The following is a 12750-nucleotide window of genomic DNA, read 5'->3' as shown; positions in this document are numbered from 1 at the left end:
TCAGCCCCGGCATCTCCCCGGTGCCCTCAGCCCCGGCATCTCCCCGGTGCCGCCTCTGTCCTCAGCCCCGGCATCTCCCCGGTGCCCTCAGCCCCGGCATCTCCCCGGTGCCGCCTCTCTGCCCTCAGCCCCGGCATCTCCCCGGTGCCCTCAGCCCCGGCATCTCCCCGGTGCCCTCAGCCCCGGCATCTCCCCGGTGCCCTCAGCCCCGGCATCTCCCCGGTGCCGCCTCTGCCCTCAGCCCCGGGATCTTCCCGGTGCCGCCTCTCTGCCCTCAGCTCCGGCATCTCCCCGGTGCTGCCTCTCTGCCCTCAGCCCCGGGATCTTCCCGGTGCCGCAGCTCTGCCCTCGGCTCCGGGACCCCGCCGGTGCCACCGCGATGCCCTCAGGACCTCGGGATCCCCGGGACCTTCTCGGTGCCCTCAGCCCCGGGACCCCGCCGGTGTCTTCTCGGTGCCCTCGTCCCTTGTGTCCCCTCGGTGCCCTCAGGATCCCCGGGATCTTCCCGGTCCCCCCTCGGTGCCCTCAGCTCCGGGACCTCCCCTCGGTGCCCTGAAATTCTGGGATTTGGGAATGGTTTGGGTGGGATTCAGCTTCAATCCCATCCCAACCCAACCCCTCCATCCCAAGGTGATCCAAATTTTCCTTGGGTGCTCCCATGGATTTTCTGGGAATTCCAGCCCAGCCGGGAATTCCTTCCCAAATCCCATTTCCTCCCCTTTTCCCAGGGAATTCCCTCCATTCCCAGCTCTGGCATTGGATCCATCCCCATCCCAGCTCCTCTCTGGGAAGGAATTTTGGGAATTCAGGACTCTAGGAAGGGTCTCCCTTCCCTTTTCCATCCCCCAATTCCATAAAAATCTCTCGGGATGGATCCTGAGCGTCCTGGATCCCAGAATCCCGGAATGGTTTGGATGGGATCAATGTTCCTTCAATCCCAACCTTTCCTTGGAAACTCCCAGGAATTCTCTGCCAATTCCACCCTTCCCCACATCCCAGGGCAGGATTTTTTTTTCTCAAATTTCCACCTAAAATTTTCCCATTTTTTTCCCCGATTTCCCCAATTCCTTCTCACCTGAGCTGGATGGAGCCGAGCTCACCTGGATCCTCTGCTCCGTCTCCTCCTCTCTTCCCAATATTCCCAATTTTCCCTCCGGGTGAGTTGTTTACCTCGATATTCCCGGTGGGAACGGGGAGCGCCGGCGTTCCGGAAAAACAAATGGGATTTGAAAGGTCCAGGTGAAGGCAGCGCTGGGAATTCACCCCTCCAGCAACACCTGATCCCACGTTTTGGCTTTTCCCAGGAAAATCCGTTACGAAGTGGAATTCCCAGAAAAGCCGTGGCTGCCCCTGGATCCCTGGCAGTGTCCAAGGAAAGGTTGGAAAATCCTGGGGTTGTGGGGTTGGGATGGGATGGGATTTAAATCCATGGATCCCATCCCAAAAAAAATCCGGGATTCTGGGATCCAGGACGCTCAGGATCCATCCCTGAGGGATTTTTATGGAATTCTGGGATGGAAAAGGGAAGGGAGACCCTTCCTGGAGTCCTGAATTCCCAAAATTCCTTCCCGGAGAGGAGTTGGGATGGGGATGGATCCAGTGCCAGGCTGGGAATGGAGGGAATTCCATGGGAAAAGGGGAAATGGGATTTGGGAAGGAATTCCCAGCTGGGCTGGAATTCCCAGAAAATCCCTGGGAATGTCCAAGGAAATTTTGGAGCATCCCAGGATCGTGGGAAGTGTCGGGATTGGACCAGGATGGGATTCCCAGCACGTGGCAAAAATTCTGATTTCCAACCCATCCCTTTTTTTTTTTTTTTATTTTTATTTTTTCCTCCCAATCCCGATTTATTTCCGGGGTGTTTTTCCAGCCGGGAGAGCTCCTCGGGAAGGGAAAATTCTGTGGAAAATTCTGCTGGAAAAGCAGGGATTGGATGTGAGGGGAAAGGGAGGCGATGTCCTGGATGGTGCTGCCCTCTGCAGAGATTCCCGATGGATGCACGGGCTGGGAAAAGGGGAAAAATAAAAAAAAAAAAGTTGGAAAAGGGGAAAAAAAGAAGGGGGGAAAAAAGGAGAAAGAGGAAAGGGAAGAAATGGAGAAAAAGGGGGAGGAAAGGGAAAAAAGGGGGGAAAAAGGAAAAAGAGGAAAGGGAAAAAAGGGGGAGGGAAAAAAAAAGGAGGGAAAGAAGGGGAAAGGGAAAAGGAGAAAAAAGAGAAAAGGGAAGGGATTTACGGAAGGGAAGGAAATTTGGGATGGGATTTAGGGAATGGATCCAGGAAAAGGGAAGGGAAAAGATTTTGGGATGGGATTTAGGGAAGGGAAAAGATTTCAGGATGGGATTTAGGGAAGGAAATCTGGGAAGGGATTTAGGGAATAGAATCTGGAAAAGGGAAGGGAAAGGTTTCAGGATGGGATTTAGGGAAAGGAAGGAATTTGGGGAGGGATTTAGGGAATGGATTCAGGAAAAGGGAAGGGAAAAGATTTTGGGATGGGATTTAGGGAAGGGAAAAGATTTCAGAATGGGATTTAGGGAAGGGATTCAGGAAAAGAAGGGAAGGGAAAAGATTTTGGGATGGAATTTAGGGAAGGGAAATGATTTTGGGAATTTGGGATGGGATCCGGGATGGATGGGAATTTGGGATGGGGATCTGAGAGAGATGGGAATTTGGGATGGGGATCCGGGATGGGATCCGGGATGGATGGGAATTTGGGATGGGATCCGGGATGGATGGGAATTTGGGATGGGGATCTGGGAGAGATGGGAATTTGGGATGGGGATCCGGGATGGGATCCGGGATGGATGGGAATTTGGGATGGGATCCGGGATGGATGGGAATTTGGGATGGGGATCTGGGAGAGATGGGAATTTGGGATGGGGATCCAGGCCAGGGAGGGATGTGGGAGTCCAGAATGGAGCCAGATCCCAGCAGGGAGATCCAGAATGGAAGGGGATCCAGGATGGATCTGGATCTGGGATGGAGCAGGATTCAGGATGGACAGGGATCCAGGATGGATCTGGATCTGGGATGGATTGGGATCCAGGATGGATGAGGATCTGGATCTGGGATTAATCGGGATCCAGGATGGATTGGGATCTAGGACAGGAATCTGGGATGGATCAGGATCCAGGATGGAAGGGGATCTGGATCTGGGATTAATCAGGATCCAGGACAGGGATCCAGGATGGATTGGGGTCCAGGACAGGCAGGATTATGGAAGATCCAGGATGGATCGGGATCTGGGATGGATGAGGATCTGGATTTGGGATTAATCGGGATCCAGGACAGGGATCCGGGGTGGATCAGGATCTGGGATGGATCTGGATCTGGAATGGATTGGGATCCATGACAGGGATCCGGGGTGGATCAGGATCTGGGATGGACAGAGATCCGGGATGGACAGAGATCCGGGATGGACAGAGATCCGGGACAGGGATTGGGATCCAGGACAGGGATCCGGGACAGGGATTGGGATCCAGGACAGGGATCCGGGACAGGGATTGGGATCCAGGATTGGGATCCAGGACAAGGAATCAGGGTGGATCAGGATCCAGGATTGGGATCCAGGATTGGGATCCAGGACAGGGATCTGTGAATCCCCTGCCATGAGCACAGGGCTCCCTGGGGTGCTGCTGTGGATTCAGGGATGCTGATCTGGGGGTGCAGGATCCCCTTTTGGGGTCCCTTTCTGGGGTCCCACATCCCTTTTTTTGGGGTGCAGATTTGAGGGTGACAAATCCCCCTTTCGAGGTGGAGGATCCCCCTTTTTTAGGTGCCAATTTTGGGGTTCCAGGATCCCCTTTTTGGGGCACAGATTAGGGGATGCCAGATCCTTTTTTTGGGGTGCCAGGATCCCCTTTTTGGGGTACCTGGGCTTCCTTTTTGGGGTTCTGGACCCCCCCCCCCCTTTTTGGGTGCTGATTTTAGGGTGCAGGTTCCCTTTTTGGGAGTGGGAATTTGGTGAGTGGGAATTCCCATCAGGAATTCAGGATGAAATCCCAGAGTTTATTTGGGATTTGCAGGCCAAATCCCAGATGCTGAGGGGGGGGCTCATGGCCATGGGGATTCCCAAATACCCCAAAAGATTCCTGGGAATGCTGAGTCTGGTGTGAAGGGAATTTCGGGATTTGAGATTCCAAAGCTTGGGAAAAGGGGTTGGATGGGAGGAGGAGCTGGAATTTTGGGATTTCCTCAAAGGGGGCGTGGATTTGGGGGATCCCAATGGGAATGGGGTGGGAATGGGGTGGGAATCCCATCCCAATCCCTCACCCTGAATCCCATCCCAAATCCCATCCCAATCCTATCCCATCCCAAATCCCAATCCTTTCCCCATCCCAAATCCCAGTCTCTTCCCAAGCCTATCCCATCCCATCTCAAATTCTTCCCAGTCCCAATCCCAAATCCCATCCTAATCTTATCCCTATTCCAATCCCATCCCAATCCCTTCCCTATCCCATCCCATCCCAAATCCCATCCCAATCCCATTCCCATAGGGCTGACCCCATTCCCTGTGGGATGATCCCATTCCCTGTGGGGCAATCCCAGTCCCATTCCCATGGGATTATCCCATTCCCATAGGGTTGACCCCATTCATTCCCTGTGGGACAATCCCGATCCCGTTTCATTGGGATGATCCATTCTCATGGGACAATCCCATTCCCTGGGATGATCCCATTCTCACGGGACAATCCCACTTCCAGTGGGACAATTCTGATCCCATTCCCTGTAGGACGATCCCATTCCCCTGGATGATCCCATTCCCAGTGGGACAATCCCATTCCCTGTGGGATGATCCCAATCCCATTCCCAGTGGGACAATCCGAATCCCGATCCCATTCCCAATGGGACGATCCCGATCCCATTCCCAATGGGACGATCCCGATCCCATTCCCCTGGATGATCCCATTCCCAGTGGGACAATCCCAATCCCATTCCCCTGGATGATCCCATTCCCAGTGGGATGATCCCATTCCCAATGGGACAATCCCAATCCCATTCCCCTGGATGATCCCATTCCCAGTGGGACAATCCCATTCCCAGTGGGATGATCCCAATCCCATTCCCAGTGGGATAATCTGAATCCCAATCCCATTCCCAATGGGACAATCCCAATCCCATTCCCAGTGGGACAATCCCGATCCCATTCCCTGTGGGACGATCCCGATCCCATTCCCATAGAGTTGACCCCATTCCCAGTGGGACAATCCTGATCCCATTCCCAGTGGGACAATCCTGATCCCATTCCCAGTGGGACAATCCTGATCCCATTCCCAGTGGGAAGGGCGGTGCCGTGTCCCGGTTCCCTGTCCCAGTTCCCAGTCCCAGTTCCCAGTCCCAGTTCCCAGTCCCGGTTCCCAGTCCCGGTTCCCAGTCCCGGTTCCCTGTCCCGGTTCCCAGTCCCGGTTCCCAGTCCCGTGTCCCAGTTTTGGGTCCGAAGGTCCCGGCCCCGCCCGGCCCGGGGCCGTTCCCGGTTAATGATTTCCCGGGAATTCCACGGGAAGAGCTCCAGGAATGAGCGGGACTTTGAGCCGGGCCTGGGCGAATGTGTGGGGGAGTCCCAAAGGGACAAACCCCAAATGGGGCCGGGACTGAGCCCCAAATGGGGCTGGGACTGAGCCCCAAATGGGGCTGGACCCCAAATGGGGCTGGACCCCAAATGGGGCCGGGACTGAGCCCCAAATGGGGCTGGGATTGAACCCCAAATGGGGCCAGGACTGGACCCCAAATGAGGCCAGGGCTGGACTCCCAATGGGGCTGGGCCCTGATCCCCAAATGGGGCTAAACCCCAAATGGGGCTGGGACTGAACCCCAAATGGGGCTGGGATTGAACCCCAAATGGGGCTGGGGCTGGACCCCAAATGGGGCTGGGGCTGGACCCCAAATGAGGCCGGGGCTGGACTCCCAATGGGGCTGGGCCCTGATCCCCAAATGGGGCCGGACCCTGAACCCCACATGGAGCCAGATGGGCTCCAAATGGGGCTGGGGAATCCCCCATTGAAGCCCAAATGGGGCCAAAATTGAGCCCCTGAACCCCAAATGGGGCTGGGGAATCCCCCACTGAACTCCAAATGGGACCAAAACAGAGCCTCCAAATGGGGCCACAACTGAACCCCTGAACCCCAAATGGGGCTGGGACTGAACCCCAAATGGGGCCAGAACTGCAGGAATTCCTTTCTCCCCATCCCACTTTTCCGGAATTATCCCCAAAAATCCAATCCTGGAGTTATCCCCAAATCCAGCACAGAAATCCCAAAATTATCCCCAAAATCCAGCACAGAAATCCCAAAACTATCCCCAAAATCCAGCACAAAAATCCCGAAATTATTCCCAAAATCCAACACAGAAATCCCAAAATTATCCCCAAATCCAGCACAAAAATCCCCAAATTATCCCCAAATCCAGCACAAAAATCCCAAAATAATCCCCAAAATCCAGCACAAAAATCCCGAAATTATTCCCAAAATCCAACACAGAAATCCCAAAATAATCCCCAAATCCAGCACAAAAATCCCCAAATTATCCCCAAATCCAGCACAAAAATCCCGAAATTATTCCCAAAATCCAACACAGAAATCCCAAAATAATCCCCAAAATCCAGCACAAAAATCCCCAAATTATCCCCAAAATCCCACACAGAAATTCCAAAGATATCCCAAAATTCTAGCGGAGAAAACCCAAAACTTTTCCCAAAATCCAACACAAAAATCCCCAAAAAATCCCCAAAATCCCACACAGAAATCCCAGAATTATTCCCAAAATCCAACACAAAAATCCCAAAATTATTCTCAAAATCCAGCACAGAAATCCCAAAATTATTCCCAAAATTCAGCACAAAAAATCCCAAAATAATCCCTAAATCCAGCACAAAAATCCCAAAATTATTCCCAAAATCCAGCACAAAAAATCCCAAAATAATCCCCAAATCCAGCACAGAAATCCCAAAATTATTCCCAAATTACAACACAGAAATCCCAAAATTATTCCCAAAATCCAGCTCAGAAATCCCAAAATGGAAAAATGTGGAAAAATATTGGAAAAAATGGGGGAAATGAGGAAAATGGGGAGAAAGGGGGAAAAAAATGGAAAAAAAATGGGGAAAACGGGAGAAAAGGGGGAAAATTGAAATAATGGAAAAAATCTGGGCAGAAAATGGGAAAAATTTAAAAATGGGAAATTGAAAAAAAATTGGGAAAATTTGGGGGGAATGGGGAAAATGGGGAGAAATGGAAAAAAGAGAAAATTTGGGAAAAATTGGGAAGTGGGGAAAAATGGGGAACAGGTAAAATGGAAAAAATGGGGAAAATGAAAAAATGGGGAAAAAAAAGAAAAAAATGGGAAAAATGAGAATAAAATGGGGAAAATGGGAAAAAAGGGAAATTCAAAAATTGGGAAAATTTGGGGGAAATGGGGAATGGGGAAAACGGGGAGAAAAGGGAAAAAAGAAAATTTGGGGGAAATTGGGGAAAAAATGAGAAAATTTGGGAAAAAAATGGGGAAAATTGAGGGGAATGGGGAAAAAATGGGGAAAAAGTAAAATGGAAAAAATGGGGAAAATGAGAATAAAATGGGAAAAATGGGAAAAAGGAAAAAATGGGTAAAAAGGAAAAATGGGAAATTGAAAAAATTGGGAAAATTTGGGGAAAATGGGGAAAAATTGGGGGGAAGGTAAAAAGGAAAAAATGGGAAATGGGGAATAAAAAATGGGAAAAAATTGGGGAAAATGGGAATAAAATGAGGGATGTGAAATGGAAAATGGGGGGAAATGGGGAAAAATGAGGAAAATTTGGGGAAAATGGTGAAAAAATGGGGGGAAAATGGGGAAAAAAGAGAAAATTTGGGAAAAATTGGGAAATGGGGAAAAATGGGAAAAATGAAAAAACGGGAAAAAAATGAAAAAATGGGAAAAATGAGAATAAAATGGGGGAAATGGGAAAAAAATGAAAAAATGGGAAAAATGAGAATAAAATGGGGAAAATGGGAAAAAAGGAAAAAATGGGAAATTCAAAAATTGGGGGAAATGGGGAATGGGAAAAATGGGGGGAATGGGGAAAAAAATGGGGAAAATTAAAAAATGGGAAAAAAAGGAAAAATGGGAAATTGAAAAAATTGGGAAAATTTGGGGAAATGGGGAATGGGAAAAATGGGGGAAATGAGAAGAAAATTGGGAAAATTTGGGGAAAATGGGGGGAAATTGGGGGGAAAGATAAAAAGGAAAAAGTGGGAAATGGGGAATGGGAAAAAATGGGAAAAATTTGGGGAAAATGGGAATAAAATGGGGGCAAAATGGGGAAAATTTGGGGGAAATGGTGAAAAAATGGGGGAAACATAAAATGGGAAAAATGAAAAAATGGGAAAAATGAGAATAAAATGAGGGGAAATGGGAAAAAAATGGGGGAAATGGGAAAAAGGAAAAATAGAAAATACAAATATTGGGAAAATTTGGGGAAATGGGGAAAAATTGGGGGGAAAATTGGGGGAAAAGGTAAAAAGGAAAAAATGGGAAAAAATGGGAAAAAATTGGGAAAAATTGGGAATAAAATGGGGGATTATGAAATGGGGGAAAATAGGGAAAAATTAATTATTTCATATAAAACCAATAAAATTTGGGAATTTTTCCTCACACATTCCTTGTTTCCAGAGGTTCTGGGAAATCTGGGATGATTTTCCTTTTTTTTTTTTTTTTTTTTCAGGGAAAAATGGAATTTTCTGTGGCTCTGCACAAAATTCCTGCAATAAAATAAATGGTAGAATAATATAAAATAAAATAATAAATGGTGCCTTTAAATGAAGTAAAAATACAATGAAATGGAATTTTAAAATAAAATTCAAATGAAATAAAATAAATTGAAATGAAAGAAGATTAAATTAAAATGAAGAATATATAACATAATAAAAATTATATAACATAATAGTTAATATTCAATTCTCTAAATTCGCCCTCCACCGTAATAAAATAATAGATAATGAAATTAAATATCGTTAATACGAAGTAAAATTATAAATTCTATTAATTTTTTTTTAATGAGTAAAACTATAATAAAATCGTAATTATAGAAAATTTTAGAATAAAACCTAGTAAATATATAAGAAAGTAATAATTATATATAGTTACGAAATAATATCCGAGATGTAAAATAATAATTTCTATAGAATAAATTGTTTAATAAATTAATTAATAATAAATAACGGTATAAAATAAAAAATAAACCATAAAATTAAGTAAATTCAGCCAGCACAATAAATTAAATAAAATGAAATAGGTAATAAAATAAAATATAGTAAATGTATAAAATATTAAATGACTGTATAAAATTGTCAAAATCTAACGAAGAGATATCGCAATAAATTAGATTATAAATTATAAATTAAACAATAAAATCCAGGAAATACATAATGGGGTAATAAATTTTATAGAATAATTCAAGAATTTAAAATTAACAAATCACGATACAAAATAATAAATAATAAACCAAACTGAATTAAAAATTACGGAGAATAATAAATAATATTATTAATATTAAAACAGTTATTTAATTATGTTACAAAATAATAAATAATTAATCAAAATCTGGAAAATTCAGCCTGGAAAAAATTTCCCCAATTTTTTTATTTGGGAATAAAGGGGGAATGGGAATCAGGAAAAAATTCCCAGATTTTTTTATTTGGGAATAAAGGGAGAATCCATGGATCCCATCCCAAAAAAATCCGGGATTTTGGGATCCAGGACACTCAGGATCCATCCCTGAGGGATTTTTATGGAATTCAGGGATGGAAAAGGGAAGGGAGACCCTTCCTGGAGTCCTGAATTCCCAAAATTCCTTCCCAGAAAATTTGGGATGGGGATGGATCCAATGCCAGAGCTGGGAATGGAGGGAATTCCCTGGGAAAAGGGGAAATGGGATTTGGGAAGGAATTCCTGGGGTATCCCAGGGTATCCCGGTGATCCCAAAAAAAAAAATCCACCCAAATCCCTCCCAAAAAAAACACAAAATCCCAGGAAAAAAGCTCCAAATCCCAAAAAAATCCTCTCCCAAAAAATCCCCAAATCCTGGAGAAAATGTCAAATCCCCCACCCCAAAAATCCCTGAAAATTCCTTAAAAATCACCAAAAAAAAAATCCTTCAAAATCTCAAAAAAAAAAAAGCCTGGGAAGAATTCGGGAAGGAATTCCTGGCTGGGCTGGAATTCCCAGAAAATCCCTGGGAGTGTCCAAGGAAAGTTTGGATCACTCTGGGATCGGAATAGGATTGAAAATCCATGGATCCCATCCCAAAAAAATCCGGGATTTTGGGATCCAGGACACTCAGGATCCATCCCTGAGGGATTTTTATGGAATTTGGGGATGGAAAAGGGAAGAAGCTCCATGAATGCCACCCAAAGCATTCCAGAATTCCACGATTTCTGGCAGATCCTGATGGATGCAATTATCCCTGGGAATTCCATGATTTTGGCAAAGAGCGGGAGAATTTCCCAGAGGAATTCTTCTGGAAGTGCTGGGAAATGGCAAAAGGAAAACACGGGGTTGGGTTTTCCAGAATTTTCCCAAATTTTTTTTTTTTTTTCCACCTGAAAAAAATGAAAGAAAATCAACCGCGGTTCCCACACGGAGAGCAGGGATCGATCCCGGATTTATCCCGGGAATTTGGGAATGAAGGGAATTGGGGAATGAAGGGAATTAGGGGAATGAAGGGAATGAGGGGAATTAGGGGAATGAGGGGAATTAGGGGAATGAGGGGAATGAGGGGAATGAGGGGAATGAGGGGAATGAGGGGAATTAGGGGAATGAAGGGAATTAGGGAATGAAGGGAATTAGGGGAATGAGGGGAATTAGGGAATGAAGGGAATTAGGGGAATGGGGAATTAGGGAATGAGGGGAATTAGGGAATGAAGAGAATTGGAATTAGGGAATGAAGGGAATTAGGGAATGAAGGGAATTAGGGAATGAAGGGAATTAGGGGATGAAGGGAATGAAGGTAATTAGGGAATGGGGAATTAGGGGATGAAGGGAATTAGGGGAATGAAGGCAATTAGGGGAATGGGGAATTAGGGAATGAAGGGAATTAGGGGAATGGGGAAAATGAGAGGATGGGAATGAGGGGATGAGGGAATGACAGAATTAAAGAATGGGGAATTAGAGGCATTAGGGAATGACAGAATGAGAGAATGAGGAATTAGGGAATGATGGGAATGAGAGGCATTAGGGAATGAAAGGGATGAGGGAATTCAGAATGAGGGAATGGAGAACTGAGGAATGGTGGGAATGAGGGAATGATGGAATTAGAGAGCGGGGAATTAGGGAATGAGGGGAATGAGGGGAATTGGGGAGGAGGGAATGAGGGGATGATGGGAATTAGGGGGATAAAGGGAAGAAGAGAATAAAAGGATTGAGGGGTTGAGGGGAAAAGGAATGAAGGGATGAGGGGGATGAGGGACGTATGGGAATGACTGAGGGGAATGAGGGAAATATGGGAATGAAGGGACTGAGGGGCTGAAGGAATGAGGAGGATGAGGAGGCTGAGGGGACTAAAAATGCCGAAAGAGTGACGGGGACGAAGGAATGAGGGGACTGAAGGGGTGAGGGGGATGAAGGGGTGAGGGGGATGAAGGGGTGAGGGAGCACAAGAGCCGAGGCCGCTGAGGCACCGAGGGCCCGAGGCCGCTGAGGGCGCTGGAGAACCGCGGCCGCTGAGGCACAGAGGGCGCTCAAGGGCCGGGAAGACGCTGAGACACGGCGGGAAGAACTGCGGGGCTCTGAGAGGACGGGAGAGCGCTGATACAGCACGGCCCGGGACTGAGAGCCGGGAGAGCGCTGATACAGCACGGCCCGGGTCTGAGAGCCGAGCGGGCGCTGATACAGCACGGCCCGGGTCTGAGAGCCGAGCGGGCGCTGATACAGCACGGCCCGGGTCTGAGAGCCGAGCGGGCGCTGATACAGCACGGCCCGGGTCTGAGAGCCGAGCGGGCGCTGATACAGCACGGCCCGGGACTGAGAGCCGAGCGGGCACTGATACAGCACGGCCCGGGTCTGAGAGCCGAGCGGGCACTGATACAGCACGGCCCGGGTCTGAGGGACGGAGCGGGCGCTGATACAGCACGGCCCGGGTCTGAGAGCAGAGCGGGCGCTGATACAGCACGGCCCGGGTCTGAGAGCAGAGCGGGCACTGATACAGCACGGCCCGGGTCTGAGAGCAGAGCGGGCGCTGATACAGCACGGCCCGGGTCTGAGAGCAGAGCGGGCGCTGATACAGCACGGCCCGGGACTGAGGGACCGAGCGGGCACTGATACAGCACGGCCCGGGTCTGAGAGCCGAGCGGGCGCTGATACAGCACGGCCCGGGTCTGAGAGCAGAGCGGGCGCTGATACAGCACGGCCCGGGACTGAGGGACCGAGCGGGCACTGATACAGCACGGCCCGGGTCTGAGAGCCGAGCGGGCGCTGATACAGCACGGCCCGGGTCTGAGGGACCGAGCGGGCGCTGATACAGCACGGCCCGGGTCTGAGGGACCGAGCGGGCGCTGATACAGCACGGCCCGGGACTGAGGGACCGAGCGGGCGCTGATACAGCACGGCCCGGGTCTGAGGGACCGAGCGGGCGCTGATACAGCACGGCCCGGGACTGAGGGACCGAGCGGGCGCTGATACAGCACGGCCCGGGTCTGAGGGACCGAGCGGGCGCTGATACAGCACGGCCCGGGTCTGAGGGACCGAGCGGGCGCTGATACACGGCCGGAAGCACTGCCCGCTTCTGAG

At 48.6% G+C, this 12750-nt stretch overlaps 1 long non-coding RNA gene across 1 annotated transcript; it reads right to left on the bottom strand.

Moving 5' to 3' along the window:
* Positions 1 to 1804: 1804 nt before the first annotated feature.
* On the bottom strand, positions 1805 to 8726 carry LOC148224556 (uncharacterized). The gene is made up of 2 exons (XR_015802770.1): positions 8621 to 8726; positions 1805 to 2004 (listed from the first exon to the last, which is right to left on the bottom strand). It is a non-coding gene; the product is annotated as an uncharacterized LOC148224556 (long non-coding RNA).
* Between the last annotated feature and the right edge of the window lie 4024 nt (positions 8727 to 12750).

Source organism: Sturnus vulgaris, chromosome 3 (assembly GCF_052056855.1).
Source record: "Sturnus vulgaris isolate bStuVul1 chromosome 3, bStuVul1.hap1, whole genome shotgun sequence".
Classification (NCBI taxonomy): Eukaryota; Metazoa; Chordata; class Aves; order Passeriformes; family Sturnidae; genus Sturnus; species Sturnus vulgaris.
The sequence above is the reverse complement of the archived record's forward strand: the minus strand, read 5'-3'. Positions and strand labels throughout refer to the sequence as shown.